Source organism: Leuresthes tenuis, unplaced genomic scaffold (assembly GCF_036924035.1).
Source record: "Leuresthes tenuis unplaced genomic scaffold, fLeuTen1.0.hap1 SCAF_103, whole genome shotgun sequence".
In the NCBI taxonomy this organism is placed as follows: domain Eukaryota; kingdom Metazoa; phylum Chordata; class Actinopteri; order Atheriniformes; family Atherinopsidae; genus Leuresthes; species Leuresthes tenuis.
The window spans coordinates 151,138-158,867 of record NW_027325457.1 but is presented as its reverse complement, the minus strand read 5'-3'; the positions used below and the strand labels follow the sequence as shown (position 1 = coordinate 158,867).

General features: G+C 42.9%; 6 non-coding genes across 6 annotated transcripts; 3 read left to right on the top strand and 3 right to left on the bottom strand.

The window, feature by feature from the left end:
• The first annotated feature begins 428 nt into the window (after nucleotides 1-428).
• On the top strand, nucleotides 429-619 carry LOC140287011 (U2 spliceosomal RNA). Its single transcript, XR_011911396.1, has one exon. It is a non-coding gene; the product is annotated as a U2 spliceosomal RNA (small nuclear RNA).
• A 410-nt stretch (nucleotides 620-1,029) lies between these two features.
• Nucleotides 1,030-1,143, top strand: LOC140287012 (U5 spliceosomal RNA). The gene has a single exon (XR_011911397.1). It is a non-coding gene; the product is annotated as a U5 spliceosomal RNA (small nuclear RNA).
• A 275-nt stretch (nucleotides 1,144-1,418) lies between these two features.
• Nucleotides 1,419-1,607, top strand: LOC140286992 (U2 spliceosomal RNA). The gene has a single exon (XR_011911381.1). It is a non-coding gene; the product is annotated as a U2 spliceosomal RNA (small nuclear RNA).
• Nucleotides 1,608-2,136: 529 nt separating this feature from the next.
• Nucleotides 2,137-2,322, bottom strand: LOC140286996 (U2 spliceosomal RNA). Its single transcript, XR_011911383.1, has one exon. It is a non-coding gene; the product is annotated as a U2 spliceosomal RNA (small nuclear RNA).
• Nucleotides 2,323-2,597: 275 nt separating this feature from the next.
• LOC140287010 (U5 spliceosomal RNA) lies at nucleotides 2,598-2,711 on the bottom strand. The gene has a single exon (XR_011911395.1). It is a non-coding gene; the product is annotated as a U5 spliceosomal RNA (small nuclear RNA).
• A 410-nt stretch (nucleotides 2,712-3,121) lies between these two features.
• LOC140286999 (U2 spliceosomal RNA) lies at nucleotides 3,122-3,312 on the bottom strand. Its single transcript, XR_011911385.1, has one exon. It is a non-coding gene; the product is annotated as a U2 spliceosomal RNA (small nuclear RNA).
• Between the last annotated feature and the right edge of the window lie 4,418 nt (nucleotides 3,313-7,730).

Genomic DNA, 7,730 nt, shown 5'->3' with positions numbered 1-7,730 from the left:
AACTCATGAAAGTAAGCTTATTCTCGGATTCCTGAAACTTTAGATTTGCTCTTTCTTTTACTGCAAAGTACAACGTTGAGCAGCACTAATGAGTTGTTTCTATTTTTGGCAGGCTTTACCTTTGCGGGTGAAGCCCTTTCTGTCTGTGCAAAAGAAATCTTGTTACTGTGCAGAGTGACTTCTCTGAGTAGAGTCGCCTTACTTGTTGCGACTTCGCCGATGTTCGAAGCTGGAGTGCAAAGTTGTTGCTTGAATGGTGCTCGCTGGAGCGTGTGGTAGTGTAAAGTTATACCATTTAAAAGGGCTGAAGAGTGCTCAGTGCAGCGGGTGGGCGGAGGTGCAAAGTGACACTATGGCCATAAAAAGAACACCGCTACAAGTGCGCATTGTGCCAGGAAGGGCCCTCGGACGTGAACCAGTGGACAGTTATCGCTTCTCGGCCTTTTGGCTAAGATCAAGTGTAGTATCTGGTCTTATCAGTTTAATGTCTGATATGTCCTCTATGCGAGGACTACATATTAAATGGATTTTTATCAATAGGAGTTGAAAAAGGAGCTTGCTCCGTTCACTCCAAGCATCGACCCGGTACTGCAGTGCCGCTGGGAACGGTGCGCTCTCCTCTGCTCTTCTGAAAAAGCAAACAGCGGTGCAGGATGGAAGTTTCAGGGAGCCTAAGATGAAACTTTCTTTTAATCTGCTGAGAAAAGAGAGTGAATGCGAAGCAGACTTTAAGACGGCTCTGGGAGCGAGCCGAGTGCGGGCTAACCGGGACAATTGCTTGAAAGAAACGCGACACCGAATGAGCAGTCAGAACAAAGCCTCAATACGGTGTTCCCGTGTTGTTTGTGGCTGCCTTGTCTTTTGCACAGAGTAAAAGACAAGGCAGCCATCGAATAGGGCCCGATTGTTCCTACTTGGTCAGCCGAGGAGCAAGGGGGGGAGCAAGCGTCTCAACCAAGCAAAGCTCACCATGGGGAAGGTGGCTATGCCAACTAGCCTGATGCCCTGCTCCCGCAGTGATGGATAATCGTACACTGGTTTCTCTTCATAATGTACAAGTCTTTCGCCTTTTACTAAAGACTTCCGTGGAGAGCAGCACTAATGAATTGTTTCTATTTTTGGCAGGCTTTACCTTTGCGGGTGAAGCCCTTTCTGTCTGTGCAAAAGAAATCTTGTTACTGTGCAGAGTGACTTCTCTGAGTAGAGTCGCCTTACTTGTTGCGACTGTGCCGATGTTGCTTGAATGGTGCTCGCTGGAGCGTGCGGTAGTGTAAAGTTATACCATTTAAAAGGGTTGAAGAGTGCTCAGTGCAGCGGGTGGGCGGAGGTGCAAAGTGACACTATGGCCATAAAACGAACACCGCTACAAGTGCGCATTGTGCCAGGAAGGGCCCTCGGACGTGAACCAGTGGACAGATATCGCTTCTCGGCCTTTTTGGTTAAGATCAAGTGTAGTATCTGTACTTATCAGTTTAATATGTGATATGTCTATGCAAGGACTACATATTAAATGGATTTTTATTAATAGGAGTTGAAAAAGGAGCTTGCTCCGTTCACTCAAAGCATCGACCCGGTACTGCAGTGCCGCTGGGAACGGTGCGCTCTCCTCTGCTCTTGTGAAAAAGCAAACATTTTTCGAATATCCAACCGCACATGATCATAAGTGGGAGAAGAGGTGTTCAGCTGCAAGAAGGTGTGAATGTCCACCCATAATTCCTCAAAAATGGGTAAGAAAAGGTGCGAATGCCCAACCATACATCATCAAAAGCTAGAGAGGTGGTGTTCGGCTGTAAGATGCTGCGAATGTCCGACCATAGTTGGTAAAAAGCGGGTAAGAAAAGGTTAAGGCATTCAGACCTTGCTTCACCTGCTTTTCACCAAATATAGTCGGACATTCACACCTTCTTGCAGCCGAACACTTCCGCTCCACCTTTTAGTTTTCTATGGGGCATTCACACCTTTTTTTACACCGCATTTTATAAAAACACCACAGGAACACCGTATTGAGATTTTGTTCTGACCGCTCATTCGGTGTCGCGTTTCTTTCAAGCAATTCTCCTGGTTAGCCCGCACTTGGCTCGCTCCCAGAGCCGTGTTAAAGTCTGCTTCGCATTCACTCTCTTTTCTCAGCAGATTAAAAGAAACTTCCATCCTGCACCGCTGTTTGCTTTTTCACAAGAGCAGAGGAGAGCGCACCGTTCCTTTTTCAAATCCTATTGATAAAAATCCATTTAATATGTAGTCCTTGCATAGACATATCACATATTAAACTGATAAGTACAGATACTACACTTGATCTTAGCCAAAAGGCCGAGAAGCGATATCTGTCCACTGGTTCACATCCGAGGGCCCTTCCTGGCACAATGCGCACTTGTAGCGGTGTTCGTTTTATGGCCATAGTGTCACTTTGCACCTCCGCCCACCCGCTGCACTGAGCACTCTTCAACCCTTTTAAATGGTATAACTTTACACTACCGCACGCTCCAGCGAGCACCATTCAAGCAACATCGGCACAGTCGCAACAAGTAAGGCGACTCTACTCAGAGAAGTCACTCTGCACAGTAACAAGATTTCTTTTGCACAGACAGAAAGGGCTTCACCCGCAAAGGTAAAGCCTGCCAAAAATAGAAACAATTCATTAGTGCTGCTCTCCACGGAAGTCTTTAGTAAAAGGCGAAAGACTTGTACATTATGAAGAGAAACCAGTGTACGATTATCCATCACTGCGGGAGCAGGGCATCAGGCTAGTTGGCATAGCCACCTTCCCCATGGTGAGCTTTGCTTGGTTGAGACGCTTGCTCCCCCCCTTGCTCCTCGGCTGACCAAGTAGGAACAATCGGGCCCTATTCGATGGCTGCCTTGTCTTTTACTCTGTGCAAAAGACAAGGCAGCCACAAACAACACGGGAACACCGTATTGAGGCTTTGTTCTGACTGCTCATTCGGTGTCGCGTTTCTTTCAAGCAATTGTCCCGGTTAGCCCGCACTCGGCTCGCTCCCAGAGCCGTGTTAAAGTCTGCTTCGCATTCACTCTCTTTTCTCAGCAGATTAAAAGAAAGTTTCATCTTAGGCTCCCTGAAACTTCCATCCTGCACCGCTGTTTGCTTTTTCAGAAGAGCAGAGGAGAGCGCACCGTTCCCAGCGGCACTGCAGTACCGGGTCGATGCTTGGAGTGAACGGAGCAAGCTCCTTTTTCAACTCCTATTGATAAAAATCCATTTAATATGTAGTCCTCGCATAGAGGACATATCAGACATTAAACTGATAAGACCAGATACTACACTTGATCTTAGCCAAAAGGCCGAGAAGCGATAACTGTCCACTGGTTCACGTCCGAGGGCCCTTCCTGGCACAATGCGCACTTGTAGCGGTGTTCTTTTTATGGCCATAGTGTCACTTTGCACCTCCGCCCACCCGCTGCACTGAGCACTCTTCAGCCCTTTTAAATGGTATAACTTTACACTACCACACGCTCCAGCGAGCACCATTCAAGCAACAACTTTGCACTCCAGCTTCGAACATCGGCAAAGTCGCAACAAGTAAGGCGACTCTACTCAGAGAAGTCACTCTGCACAGTAACAAGATTTCTTTTGCACAGACAGAAAGGGCTTCATCCGCAAAGGTAAAGCCTGCCAAAAATAGAAACAACTCATTAGTGCTGCTCAACGTTGTACTTTGCAGTAAAAGAAAGAGCAAATCTAAAGTTTCAGGAATCCGAGAATAAGCTTACTTTCATGAGTTCTTCACGATTTCGGATTTTGCTATAAAATGAATTCCTTCACTCAAACTAAATTAAAACTGCTAAACCGCTAATCTTTTACATACAAGGCAGATGTCAAATTCACCGAAATAGGATCTAAGGGTATTTGGCCAATCAAGCTGTAGCAGCTTCGGTAAAAGAGTATAAGTTGAAGAGTTTGTGAATAAAGGTGTGCGCACACATAGTGAGTTGTAGGAAAATAGGCAGGGAGCAATGCCGGCTGGGGTATATGTTCTTGTATGTTGTCTGACTGTTTGATTTGAATGTGTTGTGTAAGTGTCCTGTTGAATGTTACATGTTTGGGCTTTGACACGCTTCACTGTGGTTGTTAACTGTGTGGTGTGTCCTGAAATGTTATATGTTTGGGCTGTGTGACATGCTTAATGCTTTTCAGTAGCAACCCACTTATTCATATATAGCAACTGACAACATAAGAAGTCCGGACATACTTTGATAGTAGTTGTAGAAGTATCCTTATTGATAATAGATAAACTAATTCATAGTGATAGAACAGTAGATGAACAGGTGCCTGCACATGTCTCATGAAAATAAAATGGGTGTATGATTGCTGACGGCAGAGCAATACTGCCAAACTTATGAGTTCTTGTGGCAAACTTGATTCAGTGTCTTGACGTGTATACGCTGTTTCGCTGACTTGTCACAAGAAACAAAGTGTGTTTGATAAGATCCGACCATTTTATTACGGGAGGATCAGTATGTATGGATTCTGATGTGACTGATAAACCCATTCGTATCTTAAGCATAATCTAATACGTGAGACAACGCCCTGGCACACATTATGGACTGTCCCCACAGTCCATAATGTAGAAAAGAGAGAAAAAAGCCTTTCTGATTTGGTGTGTGTGCTCACAGTGCAGAGTGTAGAGAAAAGAGAGAAAAGAAAGCCGTTTTGGTGTCACGGGTGTTGTGACTTACACACACACATTTCTGAATTGAGAAAGGAAATTATTTTAGAGAAAGCACTAGAGTTTAGATCCCACATTTGTTGATAGGCATTCATTTAATTTTTCTTTTAATCAGTTTTAAAGTGAATACTAACTGAGAAATGAAAAAGGTGAAGAGTTTAGAAGCTTGGTTCAAGAGCAAAACTTGGTTTATGATCAGCTGAGTCTCTAAACAGAACAGCAAAGGGCTTCATCGAACATTTAAAAAAGATTCAGATTGTTAGAATATCCAGAATTTATAGGAATGGTGGTGATTACTCTTATTTTCTAGAATGGAAATAACTGCACCATGTCTGTTTTATGAACTTAAGGGGCTAAAAAGTTTTGTTCTCGTTTTTCTATGATTAACCGAATGTATGTGAGAGTCCAAACAGACAGAAGGGTTACGGCCGAGCACTGGACCTTCCAAAAAAGATGAGACAGGCTGGACCTGTGCCATACTAGTTAAGACCTGCCTGTGGATAACAGGTTCTTTAAACTCTCACACACACAAACTCACACACGTTCGCACACATACACCCACACACACACACACATTCTTGAACTTGCTGCAAGATTAAACATTTGCATTAACTGACTCCAGCAACTCTGAGTCTCATTGAGAGACCTTTCTCAACAATTGGGTCCTCAAACCAGATCTCAACGTTTTTTCCGCTTTCCAGGGTCGGAGCTGAAACCGTGCACGGGGGAGTCCAGTACTCCTAATGAAAGACCCCCTGCTGAATTGCGGTAATTAGGGGCCAGTGTCCACTGAAAGGGGGAAAAAGGGACGAGATCGTACTTTTGAATCAATGGCCAGAAGCCATTGGCAGTGCAGGCATCAACAATAATGGTGTTATTTCACCCATTAACACTTAAGGTACCTCATGCAGTGGCTGTGATATGGTTACTTAACAAAATATCTTTACCAGACATCTCTCCTACATAACAGTTCTTCTTTCACAGCCACACCTTGTTGTCGAGAGATGTGCTACACTTAATCCATCCACACTGCTACCTACCCCACAGATGGAAAGCCTCATGATTGCATGTCAGAAATAACCATCAGTGTTTTACCCAGGCCAGACTTAACTGATATACGTTATGAAAATGCAGAAATAACTATATTTATTCAACAGGTCAAGCAAAAAACCCTGATGGCACAAATGCTACAGGATTTGCAGTAGTAACAGAAACTGAAGTTTTCTTAAAACAACCACTACCAAAAAATTACTCTGTTCAAGCAGTCGAATTGGTAGCTTTAACTGAAGCTTGTAAATTAAATAACAAAAAGGTTGTTAACGTTTACACTGACAGTCAGTATGCCTTCTCAACTGTACATGTGTTAACACAGCATTGGAAAAACAGGTATGTTGACATCCACAGCTAAATGTATAAACTACAAATATTTTAGCATTATTAGATGTTATTCAATTGCCATCTACAATAGACTCGTATGAATGACCGGAAGGAAAACCATACTGCCAAAGAATTTGTTTAAATATGCTGCAGTATTGAGCCACGGACCATGTCATGTCTCAACAGGAGGGATGGAAGCAATAATGAACAAGGTTTTTACAGCATATGGTTTTACTAATTATTGAATTTTTTTTTTTAGAATAAATAAATTAATAAAGTTTTGTCTAGCAGGTCAAATATGTGCAAAATACATTCCACAGGGCAATCTAAGACCAAAACGAAGATAATTCCCTAAGCCAGTGTATCTTTTTCAACATATTTGTTTGTATTTCATTATTTCATTATTGTGTAGATTTCATTGAACTAAATTAATGTTAAGGGAAACGATTCTGCTCAGTGACAACAGAGGTTTTTACCAAATGGTCTGAAATATTTCCATGTGCACAAGCAGATGCACTCTCAGTAGCAAAATCACGCGTAAAATAACTCATTTCTAGATTTGAAATTCCTGAAAAGATCTTCAGTGATAATTTGACACACTTTGTAAACTATGTCATCTCACTGATGGCAAAGAACTTAAAATAGATCTTAGAAACCACTGTGATATAGAAGGTTTCGCTAACACATTGGAATTGTTTTACTATTTACATATGCATGTGCAGTGAAGAATTGCTTGCTGCTGATAAATGCAAAGAAGAACAGCTTACACATAGATGCTCACATATAGGCTGCTGAATGCAATGAAGACCTGCTTATCCAGTAAAGTTCAATGTCAATGTGTAATATTCAATTAGGATTTGCAAAACAGTGAAGTTAAACAATGAATGGGTCCATAGTCGGTATGAGAAGACTACAGGAATATTTACCTGGGTGTACGTTCAAACAGAGATGAGAAAATTGCGATAAATTATTGTTTGTTTGTTTGTTAGTATGTATATGAATGTTATGTGTATAAACTGTGTTGAGTTGTAGTTACTCAGTAGTGTCTCAGTGAAACAACCGACGGGGGAAGCCTTGCGGTGACAACAAAAGCAGTGTTTTACTGATCAGTCAAGTTGCTCCAGTGTACTCCATACAAACTGGTTGGCTACTGAAGGGATAGAAAATGGGGAATACTTGTTTTAAAGCAAACAAGAAAAATACATGTTTTAACGGGACCCAGACAATATTATATAGATGTCGCCACTGAAGTAAAGAACATTTACGTGGGATGGTGTGAGGGTCCTCGTTTGGCTGACGTTCGCCGATATACTCGCCATGCTCAGAACCAAGTTGAGACGTGTAAGACAACCAAAAGGGACAAGTGTGAAAAGGAGCTGCATTTGGCATCCATGACCATGTATTACGCAGTTGGTGTAAACAGAGGACGAGGCCGAAGTCGAAGACGTGGACGTGTGGGAGAGGAGGTCGAAATGGGCCACGCCAGAGCTATGATCCGAATATTTGTTTTTACTGTGGCCAGACTGGACACTGGAAGAAGGACTGTCCACAGCTAAAAAGTGATGAAATTGGGCAAAAGGCTGACTGAGGGTGGGAGGCAGGTTCTGGACGTCACGCGGCAGCGGAGCCTCCACTAATGGGTGATAGCACAAACACACTCACACATTT